At 40.1% G+C, this 23,339-nt stretch overlaps 1 protein-coding gene and 1 long non-coding RNA gene across 10 annotated transcripts in view; one reads left to right on the forward strand and one right to left on the reverse strand.

The window, feature by feature from the left end:
- Nucleotides 1-23,339, forward strand: part of SCAPER (S-phase cyclin A associated protein in the ER) — a 432,460-nt gene that overhangs the window by 334,613 nt on the left and 74,508 nt on the right. The window lies entirely within an intron of this gene.
- LOC119866949 overlaps nt 1-23,339 on the reverse strand; it is a 93,775-nt gene that overhangs the window by 49,017 nt on the left and 21,419 nt on the right. The window lies entirely within an intron of this gene.

The following is a 23,339-nucleotide window of genomic DNA, read 5'->3' on the forward strand; positions in this document are numbered from 1 at the left end:
GCATCATATGCTGAGTTAAATTTTACTTTGCCCTAGATTTAGAAGGGGAAAAATACTCTGTCCAAAATACAGTGATATAAAGACATCAGCTAGATTATCATCTTCATGTGCTTTCATATTCATTCTCTCATTTTGTTCTTGATATGAATAACATAAAGGTAATAGCTATTGATTTTCTTTCCTCATATATTAAGTGAACACAATTTATTTGTATGCCCTCTTCAGTCAAGAGTATGCTATACTAGACATCACAAAGAACACAGAGAGACTATAGTGTCGACCTTGCTCCTTAGGAACATTATGGTCTAGCATAAAGGTCAGCAAACTAAGATCCACAGGTCAAACCATCACCTGTTTGTAAATAAGTTTATTAGCACATAACGACACCCATTCATTACATTTGGCTGCTTTCTGCCTACCATGGTAGAGTTGAGTATTCAATAGAGACTATGTGATACACAAAGCATAAAATATTTGTTATCTGGCCCTTTATAGAAAATGTGCACCATCCTCTGGTCTAGTAAAATAAAATATGAATGCCAAAGCAAAGAATGCGATAAGCAAAATAAAGATCAGGTGTTCTGAGAGGCCAGAGGAAGGAGAGATTCCTTCCTAATAGGAAGGTTGGAAAAGGCCTCGTTGAGGAAGTGGTGTTGCAAGCCAAACCGAAGTAGGAGTTAGGCAGGTGGGATCAGAGTAGGAAACGGCTGGAACAGGAGGCGTGGAAGGAAATCTTTCCACGTGCTCTTAAAAATCACCAAGTAGGGAGAAAAGAAAAACTAATTCAACAACCTTAGGCCCACTTGGTAACAAATAATAAAATATCAAGAGCTATAAAGAGCTTTAAAAATTCTCTCAGACAGCCTTTTCAAGTTTCAGGTGAGGGACACCTCAGAGCCGTAAACAGTTCATGCGAGGACACATACAAAGTTGATGGGGAAGCCATACTAAAACCCGTTACTTCTGCCCCCAGACTTTGCACCGGGCACATTGAGACACTTAAACTAACATTTACTGGACTGCCTTCCTCGAGTGGCTTTGTGGGATTACACACTCTCTGCAACCCTTTTTCAAATCACCCGTACTCTCCCTTCCTTTGAGATTTAGTGCATGCAGTGAGAACATATGGGGATTTGTTCCCCAATTCAATATTGTGAAAGAGGCAGACTGAAACCTTTTTTTAAAATTGTATGTTTTATGAACAGTTTAATAAATGTTTGATAGGTATTTTTAAAAAGACAAATAAATGACATAATTTTAAAAACTATTGCCTATCATTGACTTGGGAAAATCAGGCTTCTTTGTCGGATCAGATTACCTGTCCCGAGACTAGCACTTTCATATTTTTTAGCAGTTTAGTTCCTGTTTAATTCAAGCTGCCAAAAACTAACGTGTTGCTTGTAAGACACCAGCATCATCAGGCTTTATTGTATCTCTGTCATTAGGTGCCGTTCTTCCCCAGTACAAGAGAAATAGTAGCTCACTGGCTTCTGACACACTTACCACCCTTACCACACGTACCACCCCCTCTTTAAGCATCCCTAAGAGCTATCTGCCTTCCCTCTTTCAACACTACACATTTCGCTTTCTATCCACTGTAGTTTGGCTTTTCCTCCATCTGCTCAAAGTGCTTTCACCAAGATCACCAGTGACTTCCGAGTTGAAACCCTTCCCTCCTTTGGTTTATGTAAGGCTCCCTCTGGACTGTTCTCCCAGTGGGCCATATTGCAAACGTTAATGTTTCCCAGGAGTTCTTGTTGAGTTTTTCTCTCCTCTCCATCAAGCCATACAATCTTCATGAACAGTTTTGTGTTTACGGCTTCAACTATAATCCATACCCCAGTGATCCCAAATCAGCATCTCCGTACCCAGTACCCCAAACTGGGACCATCCTCCCTTCTTCTCCTGTATTTCCTATTCTGGTAAATAAGTCCTTCTTCCCCATTCTGCAGATATGCAATTTAATCAGATTATTCTCCATTCCCCATCACCTCTCACTTGTCATAACACAGTGGCCTCCTTCCCTGCCTTTAGTTTTAACCTCTTCTGGAACAGCCTATCCACTGTGACAAGTCCTCTTTCTGAAATGAGTCCTATACTGGCTAACCTATCACCTTCTAGGTTAAGAGCTAAATTCCGTAGTGAAGCGTGCCAGCCTCTGTGATCTGACAGTCTGATTTCCCCTGCTCTGGCTTCTCCCAGCAACCTGCAGCTCCCTGCGTGTCCACACTCTGCTGCCTTCTTTCATGCTCCCCCGCCACCAGCCCACCAGGCAGAGCTCATCCCTTGCTGTGACACTCAGCTCAGAGTTACCCCCTTTGGCCGCTGTTCTGGCTCCAGTCCTCACCGTGCCGAGAGTCGATCTCTAGGCTTGTCCCACTTCTCCCGTGGAATTCTAGTTCTGGATACGTGCCCGTGAACTCTTGAGAGCAGAACCATGTATTCCTCTTCACCCGTCGAGCTCGTTGCGAGCCAAGGACATAGCATTTGGAAAACATAAATAAGTGAATGAAGGAAATTGTTGTAAGCTAATGTGTTTTATGGATCAGAAAATTACACGGTTATGTCAGATACAGGTGGAACGTGGATGACTTACATTTCCTTTCTCATGTGAATTCATCTACTTCGTGACCTACGTGTAAGTACTTCCTTCAGCGAGAGGAGTTCTTCCACAAGGTTTATCTCCTTTCTGCAGAGGAGATAAGATGGCTCGGTGATGATCCGTAGCCTGTCTCACCTCACAAGTTTCTACGTAAAACTTTCTGAAGAGATTAAACCAAAATTCAGTTCTCATTTCTATATATGCAAAATGTAGGAATATCTGTGAGAAAGTACTTCTGTATGTGTATTTTCCTAAAGTTCTACCCTTAAAACTTTCAGAGGTACTTTTGCAGCTTTTGCTGAAAATGAAGCATCATCTTTTGAGTAGCTGTTACCAGGGGAAACAATGTTTAAATGATTAACGTTGGATGAAGCCTGAATTCTCATTTCCCTAACGATGGTCACTTGTGTAAGTACTCTGGAAAGTGGTGATAAGAATGTCCTCGCACTTGTCCAGTGCTTTCTAATTTCCAAGCACTTCCACGTGTCATCTTGATTAACCCTAGCTATGATACAGTAAAGCAGCTAAAGGCTGAGGCTCAGCAGGAGGCCTGCCTGGATTGAGATCCTGACTCTGCCATAATTTAGCTTTTAAACCCTCATTTTCTTTTCAGAAAATAGGAATAGTAGTACTGGGGCGCCTGGGTGGCTCCGCGGTTGAGCATCTGCCTTCGGCTCAGGGTGTGATCCTGGGGTCCCGGGATTGAGTCCCACATCGGGCTCCCTGGGAGGAAGGAGCCTGCTTCTCCCTCTGCCTGGGCCTCTGCTTCTCTCTATGTCTCTCATGAATAAATAAATAAAATCTCTAAAAAATAAATAAATAAAAAAGGAATAGCAGCACTGCTCTGTGAGAGTATCGTGCGGGCCAAGTGTGCTGGTCTGGGTGAAGTGGTCAGCACTTGCTTACCTTGCTAATGGATCACGAATTGTCAGCTGCTACTAGCACTGCTGCCTCTTCCACTACTGCTATTACCACTGCAAGAAAAATCCCTGTGAAGCGACAGGGGGAAAAATCAGAGGCCTTAAGAAGCAGTTAAGCAGTCGTGCAATGCCCTTCCACTATGGTGGTTTCAGAGAAGGCTGAGTGGGAAGATGGGACTCAACCACCTTCCTACTGTAACATGCCCCACCTCCCTCCTATGGCGGCCACTTGGGGAAAAGTAACACGCTATGTCTCCCTCTCCAAGTCAGTGTGGTATCAATGGAGAAACTGTGAGGAGCCTGAACTTCTACCCTCACCAAACAAGAATGGGACACTCTTCCCTCCCGCTGAGGGTGTCAGTGAAGGCCAAGTGGGCAGCCTGGATTTCCATCCCTACCTGACAGTAACAAGGTCACCCCCTACCCCATCAGTATGGTATCAGGGGAGGTATTCTAAAATGCAAGATTTAAGTAAGATCCAGAGTCTTATAACCTAGTATCCAAATGTCTAAGATACAATTTAAAAATCAGTCATCATACCAAGAGCCAGGAAAATTTATACCTGAATGAGAAAAGAGCCAAATAGATACTGCAATGATCTCACATGATTTTAAAGCAGCTACCATAAAAACACTTCAATATGCAATTACAAATATGCTTAAACAAATGAAAAAATAGGAAGTCTCAGCAAAGAAATAGAAGATCTAAAGATGAATCAAATGGAAATACTAGAACTGAAAATTATAATAATGTTTACCATCTGTGAAAGTGTGGGCATACACCTGTACATGTGCCGTGCATGGGCACACACACGCGCGCACACACACACACACTCCCTTTCCCCTTCACACACAGCTTACCCCCAGCCCATTAGCCTCAGTTGCTTCCATTTTACAAATGGCATAGTTTGAGTTTCCAAAAGAGAATGAAAGCTATTAATGGTAAGATGTATCCCAGCGTGGGTTCCTTGGTTGGCTATGTGCATGCAGACACTTTGGGCTTAAGTCTGGTGTTGGGAGAGGCACAGAAAACAAGCATATCACTTTTATACAGATGTGGGAGGAACAGATAATTTTTGGAGTGATAGAATTAGGACTGGTAAAGATCCCAGAGGTCTGGCGTTTTGTTTGGAAAAAAAAAAAATAGCTACAGAGTATAATTTAGCTTTTCTAAAATTATAATAATTTAGCTTTTCTGTTGCATCAGTGTGAAAGACTCAAGGTTAGAGGAAAGACCTATAGGTTTTAGTTGACTGAACTTAGTATGTCAGCAGGTGTTTCATGACTTCTAAAAAAAACCTATGATAGCATATCATTGAATAGTGCTAAAGAATGGGAGGATGACAGTCCCTCTGCAGAATAGAGAGTAACCAGATAGGTAAAGGAAGTGTAAACCCCTTCCATGGAAGAAACAAATGAAGAAACTGGGACTCATTGTACTCAAGAGCTGTTTTGAAATATCTGGATGGTTCTCCTCAGGCAACACTCCTGTTCTGATTGCCACGGAAGAATGAAAAGGCCAATGACCAGTGGGTTGGTAAGGAGCTAATAGGGCTGGGGGCAGGGACAGATAGTGCCTTAAACACAATAATCAGAACCATCTAAAATTGGGAAGGCCTGCCTTGGTGAGCACCCTGTGGCTGAGGACGTCAGACCCATATTAGGAAAGGGAAGATGGGCAGCCCAGGTGGCTTAGCGGTTTAGCACCGCCTTCAGTCCAGGGGTGTGATCCCGGAGACCCGGGGTCGAGTCCCAGGTTGGGCTCCCCGCATGGAGCCTGCTTCTCCCTCTGCCTGTGTCTCTGCCTCTCTCTCTCTCTCTCTCTCTTTCTGAATAAGTAAATAAAATCTTAAAAAAAAAAAGAAATGGGAAGATGAACCAGATACTGACCTAACTGTGGAAACTGTCCAACTCTGAGAGTCTTTGATTTTCTGTTCTTCAAGTTCCTCCCTCTAGCATTATTATTATATAAAATTTCTTAAGTGGTGGTATCATTATTTTACCTCCATTTTCACTGGTTAACTATTTTCTCACTGGCATTAATATGCCTGCTTCCATCTCCTTTTTCACTGTTTTTGTTATTTCCTGGTTCTTGTTGTATTCTAGATAGATGACTTTACTAGGATAACTTCATGATCATAAATAAAGTCCTACAGAATCTTAGAATCTGAGGATTAAAGGAGGCCTTAGACATTAACCAGTCTAACCTTGTACCAGAAAGTTGCAATGGTGGTAAGTGGGATAAATCATTAAACAGAATCCAATGTCCGATTGGAGAAACTGTTCTGTCACTTACTGACTTCACAATCTTAGGTAAATTGCTTAACCTTTCTGAGCTTCTGTTTTCTCATTTGCATAAAAGGACAATAATAGATATATTAGAGGGTTGCTGTAAACATTTAATGAGATAAATCCATATAAAATAAGAATAAGTCACAGTCATTGGATGGCAAAGTTCTTGTAATTGAAAATCAATATCTACATGCAATCAACAAATATTTTTTGAGCACCTTTACTACATAGCCAGTGTTGTTTAAGGCCCCAAACAGATAAATGAGCAAAGCAAAGTCTTGGCCTTATGGAACTTATATTCTAGTTGGGGGAAAGAGGAAATGCATTTTAGGAGATGACCATTATAATGGAACAGAAATAAAGCTGAGTAACAACAGTAAAGGGAAAGTGGTTTAGGGGAGAAAAATGTTACTTTAAAAAGGTAGTCTACAAAGACTCAAGGACGGGTGGCAGTTGAAGAGAGACAAGAGACAGAGACAGAACGTAGTACGTGAATTTAGAGAAGTCACCAAGGCAGTAGGCAGATCAAGAAGAGCCTTGTTGACCATTATGAGGTCTTAGGCTTTTCCTTTACAAGAGGTGAGAACCCAGGGAGTGTGCTGAGTGGAAGAATGATATGATTCACCATTTAAAACAAAGACATTTCCAAGCATCATGACCACTAAGTCATGTACTCTAAAATTTGCTGAAACTATATTACTTAGGACTTACATGAAATATGTAAACAGAGACTAGAAGTTACAAATATATTAGAAAGGGAAATAATATTTGGGATAAAATGTTAAATTTGCTTTAACATAATTATAATATTATTTCTGGAATAAAAAAAGATGTTGAAAACTATTAGCCATTCCTATTTAATTTCTTTTTATACTTCGAGGCTAAGTAAATCATCATGGTAAATATCTTTCATAGTTCTGCTTTTATGCATAAAAACATAAGCATAGATGTTTTATAAAATATCAATAGAGAAAAAACAGTTGTACATCTAATGACAGGTTAGCTGAAGGAAATAAAATGGTACCGATAATTTAGAAACCTCTTCTGCTCTTGGAGTCCTTACACATTTTTGCCCTTACTCTGACACTGTCTTGACAGTCACTTTTTTTTTCTAAAGTTTCAGTTAAGATACAATGTAATATTATTTTCAGGTGTACAATATAGTGATTCAAAACTAAAGTACAACACCTAGTACTTCTCACAACTGCCCTCCTTACTCTCCATCGCCTATTTTATCCATCCCCCCCACCCACCTCCAGTCTGGTAACCATCAATTTGTTCTCTATACTCAAGAGTCTGTTTCTTGGTTTGCCCCCCTCTCTGTTCTTTTTTCCCCTTTGCTTATTTGTTTTGTTTCTTAAATTCCATTTATGAGTGAAATCAATATGGTATTGTCTTCCTCTGACTTACTTTGTTTAGCATTATACTCTCTAGATCTACCATGTCATTGTAAATGGCAAGATTTCAGTCTTTTTATGGCTAATATTCCATTGTATGTATATTGTATGTATATGTGTGTGTGTGTGTGTATATATATATGTATATATATACACACATCTATATACACACACATCTTTATCCATTCATCTCTTATGGAACATCTGGGCTCCTTCCATAGTTTGGCTGTTGTGGACATTGCTGATATAAATATTGGGGTGCAAAGGCTCCTTCGGGTCACTACATTTGTATCCTTCAGATAAATACCTAGTAGTGTGATTGCTGGATCATAGGGTAGTTCTATTTTTAACTTTTGAGGAACGCCATGCTGTTTTTCCAGAGTGGCTGTACTAGTTTGCATTCCCACTAACAGTGTAAGAGGCTTCCCCTTTCTCCATGTCCTCCAAATACCTGTTGTTTCTTGTGTTAACAGATTTTAGCCATTCTGACGGGTGTGAGGTGATATCTTGTTGTAGTTTTATTTTTTTGTTTTTTTATTTTATTTATTTATTTATTTATTTATTATAATAAATTTATTTTTTATTGGTGTTCAATTTGCCAACATACAGAATAACACCCAGTGCTCATCCCGTCAAGTGCCCCCCTCAGTGCCCGTCACCCATTCACCCCCACCCCCCGCCCTCCTCCCCTTCCATCACCCCTAGTTCGTTTCCCAGAGTTAGGAGTCTTTATGTTCTGTCTCCCTTTCTGATATTTCCCACACATTTCTTCTCCCTTCCCTTCTATTCCCTTTCACTATTATTTATATTCCCCAAATGAATGAGAACATATAATGTTTGTCCTTCTACGATTGACTTATTTCACTCAGCATAATACCCTCCAGTTCCATCCACGTCGAAGCAAATGGTGGGTATTTGTCATTTCTAATGGCTGAGGAATATTCCATTGTATCGTTGTAGTTTTAATTCTCATTTCCCTGATGATGAGTTATGTTGAACATCTTTCCACGTCTCTCAGCTGTCTATATGTCTTCTTTGGAGAAATGTCTGTTCGTGTCTTCTGCCCATTTTTAATTGGATTATTTGTTTCTTGATGTTGAATTATATAAGTTTTTATAAATTTTGGATATGAACCCTTTATTGAAAATATGTCATTTGCAAATATCATTTCCCATTCTGTAGGTTGCCTTTTAGTTTTATTGATTGTTTCCTTTGCTGGACACAAGTTTTTTATTTTGATGAAGTCCCAAAGTTTATTTTTGCTTTTGTTTCCCTTGCCTCAGGAACATATCTAGAAAGAATTTGCTGTGGCTGATGTCAAAGTGGAGGTTACTGCCTGTGTGCCTCCTCTAAGATTTTTATGGTGTCAGGTCTCACATTTAGGTCTTTAGCCATTTTGAATTTATTTTTGTTATTTTATTTTATTTTTTTAAGATTTTATTTATTTATTCATGAGAGACACGCACGCACATACACACAGAGAGGCACAGGCAGAGGGAGAAGCAGGCTCCATGCAGGGAGCCCGACGTGGGACTCGATCCCTGGGTCTCCAGGATCACACCCGGGGCCAAAGGCAGGAGCCAAACCGCTGAACCACCCAGGTTGCCCCTTGAATTTATTTTTGTAAGAAAGTCATCCAGTTTTATTCTTTTGCATGTTGCTCTCCAGTTTCCCCAACATCATCCGCCGAAGAGACTGTCTTTTTCCTGTTGGAAATTCTTTCCTACTTTGTTGAAGATTGATTGACCATATAGTTGTAGATTCATTTCTGGGATTTCTGTTCTATTTCATTGATCTATGTGTCTATTTTTTTTACAGGCTTTATTTGTTTATTCATGAGAGACACAGAGAGAGGCAGAGACATAGACAGAGGTAAAAGCAGGCTCCCTGCAGGGATCCTAATGTGGAATTCGATCCCCCGATGTTGGGATCACAATCTGAGCCAAGGCAGTTACTCAACTGCTGAGCTACCCAGGCATCCCAGATCTGTGTGTGTGTTTTTGTGCCAGTACCATACTGTCTTGATCACTACAGCTTTGTAACATTACCTGAAGTCCAGAATTGTGATGCCTCCAGCTTTGCTTTGCTTTTTCAAGGTTGCTTTGGCTATTCGAGATCTTTTGTTTTAGGATTATGTTGGATTTCAGGATTGTTTGTTCTAGATCTGTGAAAAATGCTGTTGGTATTTTATGTGTAAATTGCTTTGGATAGTATGGACATTTTAACAATATTTGTTCTTCCGGCCCAGGAGCGTGGAATGTTTTTCCATTTCTTTGTGTCATCTTAATTTCTCATTGGTGTTTATAGTTTTCAAAGTATAGGTCTTTCACCTCTTTACTTAGGTGTCTTCCTGTTTTGGGTGCAGCTGTAAATGGATTGACTACTTAATTTCTTTCTGCTGCTTTATTGTTGGTGTATAGAAATACAGCAGATTTCTGTACATTGATTTTATATCCTGTGACTTTAATGATTTCGTATATCATTTCTAGCAGTTTTTTGGTGGAGTCTTCCAGGTTTTCTATATAAAGTATCATGTCATCTGGAAATAGTGAAGTTTTTATTTTTCCTTGCCAATTTGGATGCCTTGTATTTCACTTCCTTTCCTGACTGCTGTGGCTGGGACCTCCAGTAGTATGTTAAATAACAGTGGTGAGGGTGCACATCCCTGCCTTGTTCCTCACCATAGAGGGAAACCTCTCAGGTTTTCCCCATTGAGGATGATATTATCTGTGGATTTTTCATATATGGCCTTTATTATGTTGCGGTATGTTGAGGTGTTCTCTCTAAACCTCCTTGTAGGGCAGCCCCTGTGACTCAGCGGTTTAGCGCCACCTTCAGCCTAGGGTGTTATCCTGGAGACCCGGGATCGAGTCCCACGTCGGGCTCCCTGCTTCCCCTCCGCCTGTGTCTCTGCCTCTCTCTCTCTCTCTCTCTCTTTCTCTCTCTCTCATGAATAAATAAATAAATAAAATCTTTAAAAAAAAAAAAAAAACCTTGTTGAGGATTTTTATAAGTGGATGTTGTACTTTGTCAAATGCTTTTTCTGCATGTAATGAAATGGTCATATGGTTCTTATCCTTTCTTTTATTAATATGGTGTATCAGGGCACCTGGATGGCTCAGTCGTTAAGTGTTTGCCTTTGGCTCAGGTCATGATCCCAATGTCCTGGGATCAGCCCCTGCATCAGGGTCCCCTCTCCCTCTCCCTCTGCCCCTGCTCCTGTGCATTCTCTCTCTTTCATTTTCACCCTCTCTCTCAACTAAATAAATAAAATCTTTTTTTTTAATGTGTATCATATTGATTGATTGAACCGCCCTTGGAACCCAAGAATAAGTCCCACTTCACCATGGTGAATGAGTCTTTAATGTATTATTACTGGGTTCAGTTTGCTAGTATTTTATTGATAATTTTTGCATCCATGTTCATCAGGGATGCTGGCTTTTAGTTCCCTTTTTTAGTGGGTCTCTACCTCATTTGTATCAGGATAATTCTGGCCTCACAGAATGAATTTGGAAGTTTTCCTTGCTTTTCTATTTTTTGGAATAGTTGGGGAAGAATAGATATGAATTCTTCTTTAAATGTTTTGTGGAATTCCCCTGTGAAGCCATCCTAGGCCTGGACTTTGGTTTGTTGGGCATTTTTATCCATTTCTCCCATATTGTCCCAATTTGTGGCATATAATTCTTCTTTCTCTTTTTAGTAAGTCTGGCTAGAGATTTTTAATTTTTATTAATTTTTTCAAAGAAACAGCTCCTACTTTCATTGATCTGTTCTATTGTTTTTTAGTTTCTCTTTCATTTCTGCTCTGATCTTTATGATTTCCTTCCTTTTGCTGGCTTTAGGTTTTGTCTGCAGTTCTTTTTCTAGCTCCTTTCCATGTAAGGTTGTTAGATTGTTTGTTTGAGAATTTTCTTGGTTCTTGAGGCAGACCTTTATTTCTAAACCATCTTCTGTTGGTTCTCAATGTACTTAATTCATATACAGACCATTGTGAACAAACACACTGTACAACTTAAAAATACATAAACTCAATTTCACAATACTAAAAATTAGTTGGGTAGAATTACCACTGGATTACCAGGTTAATTTTCTCTCTCATGGAATCACATTACAGAAGGATGGATTTGTACTTAATAAGAAACCATCTTTCTATGTTGCAAAAATGAATGTAGAAAGTTTTTGAAACCATTTTGGTAGTGTGAGATAGTAGTGGATAAAGAATGTGAATTTGCCTTTTAAGAGTGATAATGACTTTTAATTTAATTTTGCCTCAGGGCTTGGTCCTATGAATATTGGATTTCTCCTTGGAGTAGATTTAGTGAAGCAGCACAGTACTTATTCCATCCTGATGGTTTCTTTATCCTCAGGAAAGTCTCCTCCTCTGGACCATGGTTTCCTCAAATATAAAGTGAAAAAATTTTATTGTGAGGTTCTTTCTAAATCTAAAACTATATGAAATATCTGCAGATTTTATGAAGGTCAAAAATCTCTTGAGAGGAAGGGGATACTTCGTAGTAAGAATATGTACATAAAATCAACCTATAATTTGCTATTGTATGATACTGACCACACCCGTGTATTCTGAAGAAATATACTAAAGGAAATAACCTTTAATCCAATGGAGAAAAATTGTGGTTTTAGATTTTCTGCCTCAGGAGTGACAGATTCAGAAAAGCCAAAAGCTGTATAGCTCTGTTTTTTCCCAGGCCAGGCCTGGTGCACACCAGCAGGCGGTAGTTACAAGCACTGCTGCATGCTGGGAAGGTAACCTCTCCTGCCCTTCACAGACCACCCACCACAGAATGGAATGTGTTCCAGACTCAGGTAAGCCAGGTGTGCAGTAGATGAGGGCAGTGAGCAGGGGGAGGGGAAGATGTTGCTAGCACACCTTTCCTAAAGGGCAGGTCCCTCAACTTCCAATGTGCCCTTGGCCAAGCGACGGTGCTAGAAGGAAGTTCAAACTCCAGTGTTGGTCTATAAACATGTTTCAGAACTCTAGATATGCCTTTCATCTCCTAAGTGTCCCAAAACAGCAGGCTGCTAATGAGTTATCTTACCTCTGGCAAGTAAAAGTGATATCCACATAGAAAAAAGACAATAGCATTGAGTATTCCGCTGAATACATTATCCTTTACAGTGTAGATACCTTCTGCAAGTTTCTTTTTATCAAATCTCATTTTTGAAGACTAGAAAGAGCTTTTTTGTCTCACTGAAGATAAGCCCCTCCTTATCATAATTTAGGCAATTTTGAAATTCTTCCCTAGATGAAACATTGGTTTCCTATTAAGTATTGCTGTTAAATGATTTAAAATCCAGCAAAAGAAAAATCTATATAGAAGGAATGAGGAGAATTTCTGTACTATTTGAATGAGACACAAAAAAGGCTTCACCAAAGATTACAAGCAAAAGAAAACTGTTCTGAGCAGTGAAAGGACAATACTGAATGAGAAAATACCCATATACATGCACAAAATTCTATGGAAAAATATGATGAGGGACTGAACTGAATGTCGGGCTAACTTAGACTCTTGGAAACTAGAAAATTATGGGGAGAAAAAAAAGACTATTTAGCACAGTGAGAGCCTCCAGACCTAGGTGTGAAGTCCCAGGATTCAGGGCAGCAGGCCTAACAAGGGAAGCTTGGCCCCTGTAGGCCACGAGGTTCTTCATATGACTGCAAGATTGTTAGAGAAGCTTTTCAGTTTGTGTTTACTTTATGAGAAACTACCAAATGGTGTTTCTAAAATTAAGTAGAAATCCCCAAAGAAACAGAAAATCAAAAGTTGTCAACTGTGGACAGAGAATATAAAAATATTGTAAAAATACATCTGATTTACTTTACATAAGCTTATTTTCTTGAGGCTGATGAAGAAGTGACATTTGATGCTCAAACCTCACTGACAGTTTCTGAATAATGAGATTAGTACATTTAACCCAGAATTGTCGCAGCAATCCTTAAATATATTTTCTTGCCTTTTGGCCAATAAAAAACTCTGATGGAATTCTTTTTTTCTTTAATGGAAGAGATACCAGAAAAGCATTGTGGTTTTTTTTTTTTCATTTGTTTGTATTGAAGTTTGATTTGCCAACATATAGTATAACACTCGGGGGATCCCTGGGTGGCACAGCGGTTTAGTGCCTGCCTTTGGCCCAGGGCGCGATCCTGGAGACCCGGGATCGAATCCCACGTCGGGCTCCCGGTGCATGGAGTCTGCTTCTCCCTCTGCCTATGTCTCTGCCTGTGTGTGTGTGTGTGTGTGTGTGTGTGTGTGTGTGTGTGTCTATCGTAAATAAATAAAAATTAAAAAAAAAAAACACCCGGTGCTCATCCCATCAAGTGCTCCCCTCAGTGCCCGTCACCCAGTTACCCCATCCCCCCGCCCACCTCCCCTTCCGCAACCCTTTGTTTGTTTCCCAGAGTCAGGAGTCTCTCGTGATTTGTCTCCCTCTCTAACATTTCCCACTCATTTTCTCTCCTTTCCCCTATAATCCCTTTCACTATTATATTCCCCATATGAGTGAAACCGTATGATGTTTGTCCTTCTCTGATTGACTTACTTCACTCAGCATAATACCCTCCAGGTCTATCCACATTGAAGCAAATGGCAGGTATTCGTCCTTTCTATTGGCTGAGTAATATTCCATGTATCCATAGACCACATCTTCTCTATCCATCATCTGTCCATGGACACCGAGGCTCCTTCCACAGTTTGGCTATTGTGGACGTTGCTGCTATAAACATCGGGGTGCAGGTTTCCTGCCGTTTCACTGCATCTGTATCTTTGGGGTAAATCCCCAGCAGTGCCATTGCTGGGTCGTAGGGCAGGTCTATTTTTAACTCTTTGAGGAACCTCCACACAGTTTCCCAGAGTGGCTGTACCAGGTCACATTCCCACCAACAGTGCAGAGGCTTCCCCTTTCTCCACATCCTCTCCAACATTTGTTATTTCTTGTCTTGTTAATTTTCCCCATTCTCACTGGTGTGAGATGGGATCTCATTGTGGTCTTGATTTATATTTCCCTGATGGCCAGGGATGCGGAGCATTTTCTCATGTGCTTGTTGGCCATGTCTATGTTTCCCTCTGTCAGATTTCTGTTCATGTCTTTTGCCCATTTTGTGATTGGATTGCTTGTTTCTTTGCTGTTGAGTTTAATACATTCTTTATAGATCTTGGAAACTAGCCGTTTATCTGATACGTCATTTGCAAATATCTTCTCCCATCCTGTAGGTTGTCTTTGAGTTTTGTTGACTGTATCCTTTGCTGTGCAGAAGCTTTTTATCTTAAGTCCCAGTAGTTCATTTTGGTTTTGTTTCCTTTGCCTTCATAGATGTATCCTGCAAGAAGTTGCTGTGGCCAAGTTCAGAAAGGGTGTTGCCTGTGTTCTCTTCTAGGATTTTGATGGATTCTTGTCTCACATTGAGATCTTTCATCCATTTTGAGTTTATCTCTGTGTCTGGTGTAAGAGAATGGTCCAGTTTCATTCTTCTGCACGTGGCTGTCCAATTTTCCCAGCACCATTTATTGAAGAGACTGTCCTTTTTTCCAGTGGATAATCTTTCCTGCTTTGTCGAATATTAGTTGACCATAGAGTTGAGGGTCCAATTCTGGATTCTCTGTTGTGTTCCATTGATCTATGTGTCTGTTTTTGTGCCAGGATCATACTGTCTTGATAACCACAGCTTGGCAGTACAACCTGAAATCCAGCATTGTGATGCCCCCAGCTCTGGTTTTTCTTTTTTAATATTCCCCTGGCTATTTGGGGTCTTTTCTGATTCTACACAAATCTTAAGATGATTTGTTCTAACTCTCTGAAGAAAGTCCATGGTATTTTGATAGGGATTGCACTGAACGTGTACATTGCCCTGGGTAGCATTGACATTGTCATAATATTAACTCTTCCAATCCATGAGCACAGAGTGTTTTTTCATCTCTTTGTGTCTTCCTCAATTTCTTTCAGAAGTGTTCTATAGTGTTTAGGGTACAGATCCTTTACCTCTTTGGTTCGGTTTATTCCTAGGTATTTTATGCTTTTGGGTGCAATTGTAAATGGGATTGGCTCCTTAATCTCTCTTTCTTCAGTCTCATTGTTAGTATATAGAAATGCCACTGATTTCTGGGCATTGATTTTGTATCCTGCCACGCTACCAAATTGCTATATGAGTTCTAGCCATCTTGCGGTGGAGGCTTTTGGGTTTTCTATGTTCAGTATCATGTCATCTGCAAAGAGGGAGAGTTTGACTTCTTCTTTGCCAATGTGAATGCCTTTTATTTCTGTTTGTTGCCTGATTGCTGAGGCCAGAACTTCTAGGACTATGTTGAATAGCAGTGGTGAGAGTGGACATCCCTGTCGTGTTCCTCATCTTAGGGGCAAGGCTTCCAGTGTTTTCCCATTGAGAATGATATTTGCAGTGGGCTTTTCGTAGATGGCTTTTAAGATGCTGAGGAATGTTCCCTCCATCCCTTCACTCTGAAGAGTTTTGATCAGGAATGGATGCTATATTTTGTCAAATGCTTTCTCTGCATCTATTAAGAAGATCATATGGTTCTTGTTTTTTCTCTTGTTGATGTGATCTATCACGTTGATTGTCTTACAAGTGTCAAACCAGCCTTGCATCCCAGGGATAAATCCCACTTGATCATGGTGAATAATCTTCTTAATGTACTGTTGGATCCTATTGGCTAGTATCTTGTTGAGAATTTTTGCATCTGTGTTCATCAGGGATATTGGTCTATAATTCTCCTTTTTGGTGGGGTCTTTGTCTGGTTTTGGAATTAAGGTGATGCTGACCTCATAAAGCGAGTTTGGAATATATGGTCCCTTTCTATCCTTCAAAACAACTTTAGTAGAATAGATATTATTTCTTCTTTAAACATTTGATAGAATTTTCCTGGGAAGCCATTTGGCCCTGGACTTTTGTGTCTTTGGATGTGTTTGATGACTGCTTCAATTTCCTCCCTGGTTATGGGCCTGTTCAGGTTTTCTATTTCTTCCTGTTCCAGTTTTGGTAATTTGTGGTTTTCCAGAAATGCATCCATTTCTTCCAAATTGCCTAATTTGTTGGCATATAGCTGCTCATAATACATTTTTAAAATAGTTTGTATTTCTTTGGTATTGCTTGTGATCTCTCCTCTTTCATTCACTCTCAGAGCATGAACTTGTAGTCTCAGGATTGAGTCCTACATTGGGCTCCCTTCTTGGAGCCTGCTTGTCCCTCTGCCTCTGTTTCTGCCTGTTTTTCTCTGTGTCTCTCACAAATAAATAAATAAAATCCAAAAAAATAATTAAATTAATTAAATTTAAAAATAATAATTTTTCTCCAGTCTCCTGGTTGACACTCTTTAACCTCCATGTGTTTCTTCCAAATTTTGTCTTGTGATTGAGTTCTAGTTTCAAAGCATTGTGGTCTGAAAATATGCAGAGAACATTCCCAATCTTTTGCTATCAATTGAGTCCTGATTTGTGACCCAGTATGTGGTCTATTCTGGAGAAAGTTCATGTGCACTTGAAAAGAATGTGTATTCAGTTGCATTCAAATGGAAAGTTGTGTATATATCTGTGAGATCCATCTGGCCCAGTGTATCATTCAAGGCCCTTTTTTCTTTGGTGATGTTCTGATTAGAAAACCTGTCATTTGCAGAAAGTGCCTTGTTGAAGTCTCTTACTATTAGTGTATTATTATCTAAGTATGTCTTTACTTTGGTTAATTGATTGATATGCTTGGCAGCTCCCTCATTAGGGCTAGGTCCTCTTGTTGGATAGACCCTTTAAGTATGATATAGTGTCCCTCTTCATCTCTTACTACAGTGTTTGGGATAAACTCTATTTTACCTGATATGAGGATTGCTACCCCAGCTTTCTTTTGAGGACCATTTGAATGGTAAATGGTTCTCCACCCCTTCATTTCCAGGCTAGAGGTGTCCTTAGGTCTAAAATGAGTCTCTTGTAGACAGCAAATAGATGGGTCTTGCTTTTTTGATACAGTCTGAAACCCTGTGTCTCTTGATGGGATCATTTAGCTCATTCATGTTCAGAATAACTATTGAAAGATATGAATTTAGTGTCATCATAATACCTCTTCAGTGCCTGTTTTTGTGGATTGTTTATCTGGGCTCCCTGTTTCTTTTACAGCGTCCCCCTTAATATTTCTTGCAGAGCTGGTTTGGTGGTCACATATTGTTTCAGTTTATGCCCATCCTGGGAGCTCTTTATCTCTCCTTCTATTCTGAATGAGAGCCTTGCTGGATAAAGTATTCTTGGCTGCATGTTCTTCTCATGTAGGACCCTGAATATATCCTGCCAGCCCTTTCTGGCCTGTCAGGTCTCTGTGGAGAGGTCTGCTGTTAATGTGATATTTCTCTCCATATAAATTAAGATTCTCTTGTCTTGAACTGCTTTAAGGATTTCCCCCTTTATCTTTGGAATTTGTGAGTTTCACTATTAAATGTCGAGGTGTTGAACGGTTTTTATTGATTTGGGGGGGTTCCTCTCTATCTCTTGGATCTGAATGCCTACTTCCTTCCCCAGATTTGGGAAGTTCTCAGCTATGATTTGTTTAAATATACTTTGTGGTCCTCTCTCTCTCAGCCTCTTCTGGAACCCCAATTAGGTATACATTTTTCCTTCTCAAGCTAACATTTATTTCCTTAAGCCTTTCCTCCTGGTCTCTTAATTGTTTTTCTCTTTTTTCCTCAGCTTCCTTCCTTACCATCAACTTGTCTTCTATGTCACTCACTCTTTCTTCTACCTCATTAACCCTCATCGTTAGGACCTCCAGTGACTCCGGGCATCTTGAGCTCCACGGCCCTCCTGTCATGGTGCCCGGTTTCCCCGGGAGCACTGTCCTGTCCCGAGGCCTCACCGCCCCGCGTCCCTGGCTACTCGCGGTTCCCCTCCCCCACCTCATTCTTTCTTATTTTTTTTCGTCTTCCTACTTTGTTAAAAGCAAAAACTTTTCTTTCTGTAGCATTTCAGCTGCTCTCTCTTTAAGTCTCAGGTCAAATTTGTAGGTGTTCAGGATGTTTTGAAAGGTACCGAGGTAAGTTTGTGGGGCCAGGTGAGTTGGGCCCCCTCCACCACCTTTCCCCTCCCTCCCAGAGAAGGGCTGTTAGGCCCATTACCAATTTTCACTCCCTCCGCTAAAGATAGTTTCTGCTGAATCCTCAGTAAAAGAGCTACCCAATGGGAGGAAGTCCGTTTGGGGTAAGAGATGGCACAGAGGCTTTAAAGTCTAATAAACTCAGATTCAATTCCCAGACCTTCCATTAACTCACTGTGAAACTTGGGCATGTCCTTGATATCTCTGAATTTGAAGTATTAATCTGTAAAAAATTAAATGTGATGATACAAGAAAAATACTTAAGCAGTTTTGCTTAGTAGAAAAACCTCATAGATGTTAGTCTCCATCCTTCCTTCTCTTACAACCTCTCCCAGGGAGTATGGCTCATAATTTAGCTCCCCACCCCCTTGGGGTACCTTTAGTTTGTCATTTTGAGCATAAGCAGTTATACTGATATGTAGTAAATAATAATTTCAGAGGAAATAAAGATGAGATGTAGGCAATAACTGATTCTCACATTGCAGTGCCTTTTTGTATTCCTATCTGCCCTTCCTTGTGATTCCAGAAATAGTGTCACATTTTGCTACTGCCTGCATCAAAAATGGTCACCACTTTTCTCTTTTGTATTGTTCTTTCTGTTCTTCTATAAACGACAAAACCACAATTTGTTACAGTTCATTGTAAAATGAGTCTGTAGGGTCTGAATGACCCTTAAGGTGAGCAGAGCACCTTAAAAGTACTTCTAATTAAGTGAAAGATTACCAAACACACATGCATCCTGTTTATTTGAAATACTTGATGAAAATCAGTACAAGAAAAAAAAAAAGAAAATCAGTATAAGCTTCTTAAAAAGAAAGGATGGTGAAAATTTGTGATAATGAAGAAACCTGACATTACCCTGAAATTATTTCTCATATTCTCTCTGTAATGTGTAAAAGAAAAAGTTGTGATTTTGGTGGATTTATTGAGATAATTTTAAAACATGGGAATTCGAACACATAAGTTACATTTTTCTCTGCCTGGGGGCCCCAGTAATATTATAGTAGATAGATACAGACCTGAACCCTCAAAAACAAAAAAAGAATGGGAAGCAAAGGAAAGCAAATATGTTTTAATCCCTAAAGCAGGTAGTTGAAAGACGGTTACCTAAAAGCTAAAACCTAAATTAACAGGAAGAAAAATACCAGGAGAAAATTTGTGCTACAGAACCCCAAAAGGCTCAAGAATTAGAGTCACCAGGTATCTCAGAAAATGAGAATGAGAATGAGGCTGGAAAGAGAGTAATTGGTTGATAGTCTAAATAAGAGGCAGTTTAGATGCCCTAGAATTCATCTGCCATGTGTATCGCCAAGTGACTGCTCCCTGCAGCCATGGCAGGAAACAAGAGTTTGAACCAAAGTTACACTAGGCATTAGGACACTGTATACAGCCACAAAAAGTCATACAAAAACAAAATGATTAAGTGAGAATCTCTCTCTTAAGTAATGAGCCACTCAGCCTCTTCTGTGAATCTCTGTAGAAATGGGCAGGCCATGTTATATTCTACAGGCTTAGAAGATAAAGGATTTCATTCTAATGAAATGAACTTACACAGGAGAACAGACATATAAACACTAATACTTGGGATTCCCCAGTGGGAAAGCTAGGTCTCTGTTAGTCACCCAGATTGAAGCCCTTCGTGCAGAGTATGTATCCAGCTTGTAACTGGATCAAGGTTGTGATACACTAATCTCTCTAGCCATCAGTCTTGCATGTGAACAGAAAGTCACACGTGGCTACATATTTAAGGAAAGCTTAAAATCTAAAGTATAGAGAAGGAACTCACAGGAGACAAAGACCACGTAGGAAACAAAATCTTAAAAAAGTATAATTTCACAGAGATGAGAAATACTGTATCTACAAAACAAAAAAACTAAAAACATACAGAGAGCCAAAAAGAGCTACTGAAATTAGGGGCAGTTGGGTGGCTTAGTTAGTTTAGTATCCAACTCTAGGTTTCGGCTCAGGTCATGGTCTCAGGGAGGTAGGATTAAGCCTCGTGGGGTACTGTGCCAGTGCAGTCTGCTTAAGATTCTCTCTCCCTGCACTCACTGGGTGTTATGCTAAATGTTGGCAAATTGAACTCCAATAAAAAAATAAAAAAAGGGATCCCTGGGTGGCGCAGCAGGTTTGGCGCCTGCCTTTGGCTCAGGGCGCGATCCTGGAGACCCAGGATCGAATCCCACGTCAGGCTCCTGGTGCATGGAGCCTGCTTCTCCCTCTGCCTATGTCTCTGCCTCTTCTCTCTCTCTCTGTGTGTGTGACTATCGTAAATAAATTAAAAAAAAAAAATAAAAAAATAAAAAAATAAAAAAAAAATAAAAAAAATTAAAAAAAAAAGATTCTCTCCCCCTGTCCGTCTGCCTCTCCCTGATGTATGCTATTCTTTTTCTTTCTCTCAAGTAAATAAATTGGAAAAAAAAAAAAAACCTCCAGAAAATTTGGAATATAATGAAAAACTCAGTAGAAGGACTGGAAATAAAGTTAAGGAAATCACCTAAAAAGTAGGACAAAAAACAAAGAGATGAAGAGAAGGAGAAAATAGAATATAAGAAAATTACAGGCTTAGTTCAGGACCAAAGTCCAACAGAGAAAATGAATGAGAGGAAATTAGCAAAGAAATAATCCAAGAAATTTCCCCATAAGTGAAACACATGGTTTACAGATTAGAAAGACCACAGAGTTTTTGCAAACTAAAGGAGGAGGGGGAGGAAGAGGAAGAAGAACAAGAACAAGAAGAAGAAGAAAAAGAAGGAAGAAAGAAAGAAGAAAGACGTATACCAGGACACAGGAAATCAGAGATAAGTTTCTATAAGTTTCCAGAGAGGACAAAATAGGCCATGTACAAAAACGTTACAAATTAGATCAGACCTCTTAACAACAGTGCTTGAAGTTGGAAACAGTGGAGCAGTCTTTTAAAACTCCAAAGGAAAATTAGTTCCAACCTAGAATTCTCTATTCGGCCAAACTAGCATTCAAGTATAAGGATGAAACAAAGATATTTACAGACACACAGGTCTCAAAATTTTTCTTCCCATGCACCCTTTCTTAGGAAGCTGTTGGAATATATTCTTCAACAAGAGAATGGGAAGAAAAAGAAGACATGGAATCCAAGAAATAAAGGGAATCTAACCCAGGAGGGGATGGGAGGAATTCTTACGATGAGGACGAAAGGCCAGCTCAAAGCGAGGGGCACGTAGCAGCCTACAGAGCAAGCAGGTCGGCCTCAGGAACACTGTCCACTGAGCCAACAATCCCTGATGTATTTGAACTTGAGAGAAATTCCAATTGAACCAGAAAGGTTGATGATGAATTAATGACAGATAAATAGGAAATTCAGCATTCAAAAAAAGCTACCCAACCGAAACCAAAAACGTGCATAAGAAAGTAAATAGGATCCTCATTTGCTCTACAGGGTAACTGTGACGGGGCTCGTAGAGTCACGATGGGAGAAACAGCATCGTGCAGCCAACAGTCCTGTGCACCGAACATTCTGCTTCTCTCCCTCTCCCTCTTACTAAGTACGTAGTAAGATGACGCCTCTTGGTTCCCCTGTGGTTGGGTTGGACGGGGATTGGTTCCAGCCAACAAGGTGTGAGCAGGTGATGCCTTCAGTGTGGATGCAGGACCTTGCCGACATCTTTTTTCTTCTCTGCCACTGTGACCTGCAGTGCTCTGGACTGTCTGATACGCTAACCACTTTAGAATTAAAATTAGTTGAAATTAAAAATTCAGTCTGTGTCACATTAACCGTATTTCCAGTGCTCAACCGCCACGAGTGACACATGCAGATATAGAACAGCGTAGACTGAAACGCTTTGATCATCGTAGAAAGCTCTATTGATCATTGTCGCTACAAATGGTAGTTGCTTTGTTACCTGGACTCTAGAGTAGGGACAACACCCTCAGATGGACATGTCATGTGAGTGAAAAATAAAGCTTTATTGTTTGAAGCCACTGACGTTTTTGAGGAGTGTTTCACTGCAGCATAACCTAGCTCATCCCGACTTACTTAGAAATCCTAGGTTCAAACCCCATTCCTCGGATACCACCTTCTATACTGGGACAGGCTAGGTTTCACTAGTCACCGTCTGAAGAAGTCCGTGGACTCTTTTATAGCTACTTTAGAGTTTCAGAGGGAACTTTCGTCAGTAAATGGAGTACACACTGCAGAAAGATTCTACTAAAATTACTTGGGCTTGGGACTGACTTAGTGGTCAGAGATCATTTATGGCCAACAGTCCTAAATAGGCTATTCTCAGAAAAGTGATTTTCATGGAATATGTAAATTAACAAAAGGAATGGAAGGAACATTTGCTTGTGTTTATAAAGAACCTGTTTTTTAATCCAATAATCATTTGTTCCTCTAGCTTCCGATAGAACTGGTACAGGTGTAGAGTGAGAATAAGCAAAGGCCAGTTGTTCCCAAATAAGTACATTTGTGAAATGTAATAGTTTGCCAGGTGTTTTCCCCCTTCATTATCTTATTTGCACTTTATAGTTGTCCCAGCAGGTCAGCAGATATAGAAACCAAGAAAGGTAAAATTATTAAAGTCATGTAACCCGCTGGAGGAAAAACCAAATCTCGAATACAGTACCATCTGATTCCCAGTCCAGACCTCCTTTCTTCTCACCCTTAGCTTATTGTCTCTGCCCCTTTTGGTACTCAAGCCTTCAGGAGGCAGCCCCTCCTCTTCCTGGGAAGAATGAGCCCTTACATATCCGTAGCCGGCATCACAGACCAAGGGCACAGAGCCCCAGCCTGGTAATTACGTATCTAGCTCTTGGCTTCTTATGTCATCCTTCTCTGTGAGAGCTGATGTCCGTATACACTAGTTCCTCCTGGTAATAGTTGGAATCCTAGTAAGGGTAGCAGTTGGATTACCTATGTGCTAGACATTGTTCTAAGAATTTACATATGTTGATTTTCTGCTACGATTATGATTTTTCTCATTTCATAACTGAGGAAACTGAGACACAGAAAGGTTAAGGAACTTGTCTGAGACCACAGAGCTGCAGAGACAGAACCCA

Source organism: Canis lupus, chromosome 30 (assembly GCF_011100685.1).
Source record: "Canis lupus familiaris isolate Mischka breed German Shepherd chromosome 30, alternate assembly UU_Cfam_GSD_1.0, whole genome shotgun sequence".
NCBI classification, from domain to species: domain Eukaryota; kingdom Metazoa; phylum Chordata; class Mammalia; order Carnivora; family Canidae; genus Canis; species Canis lupus.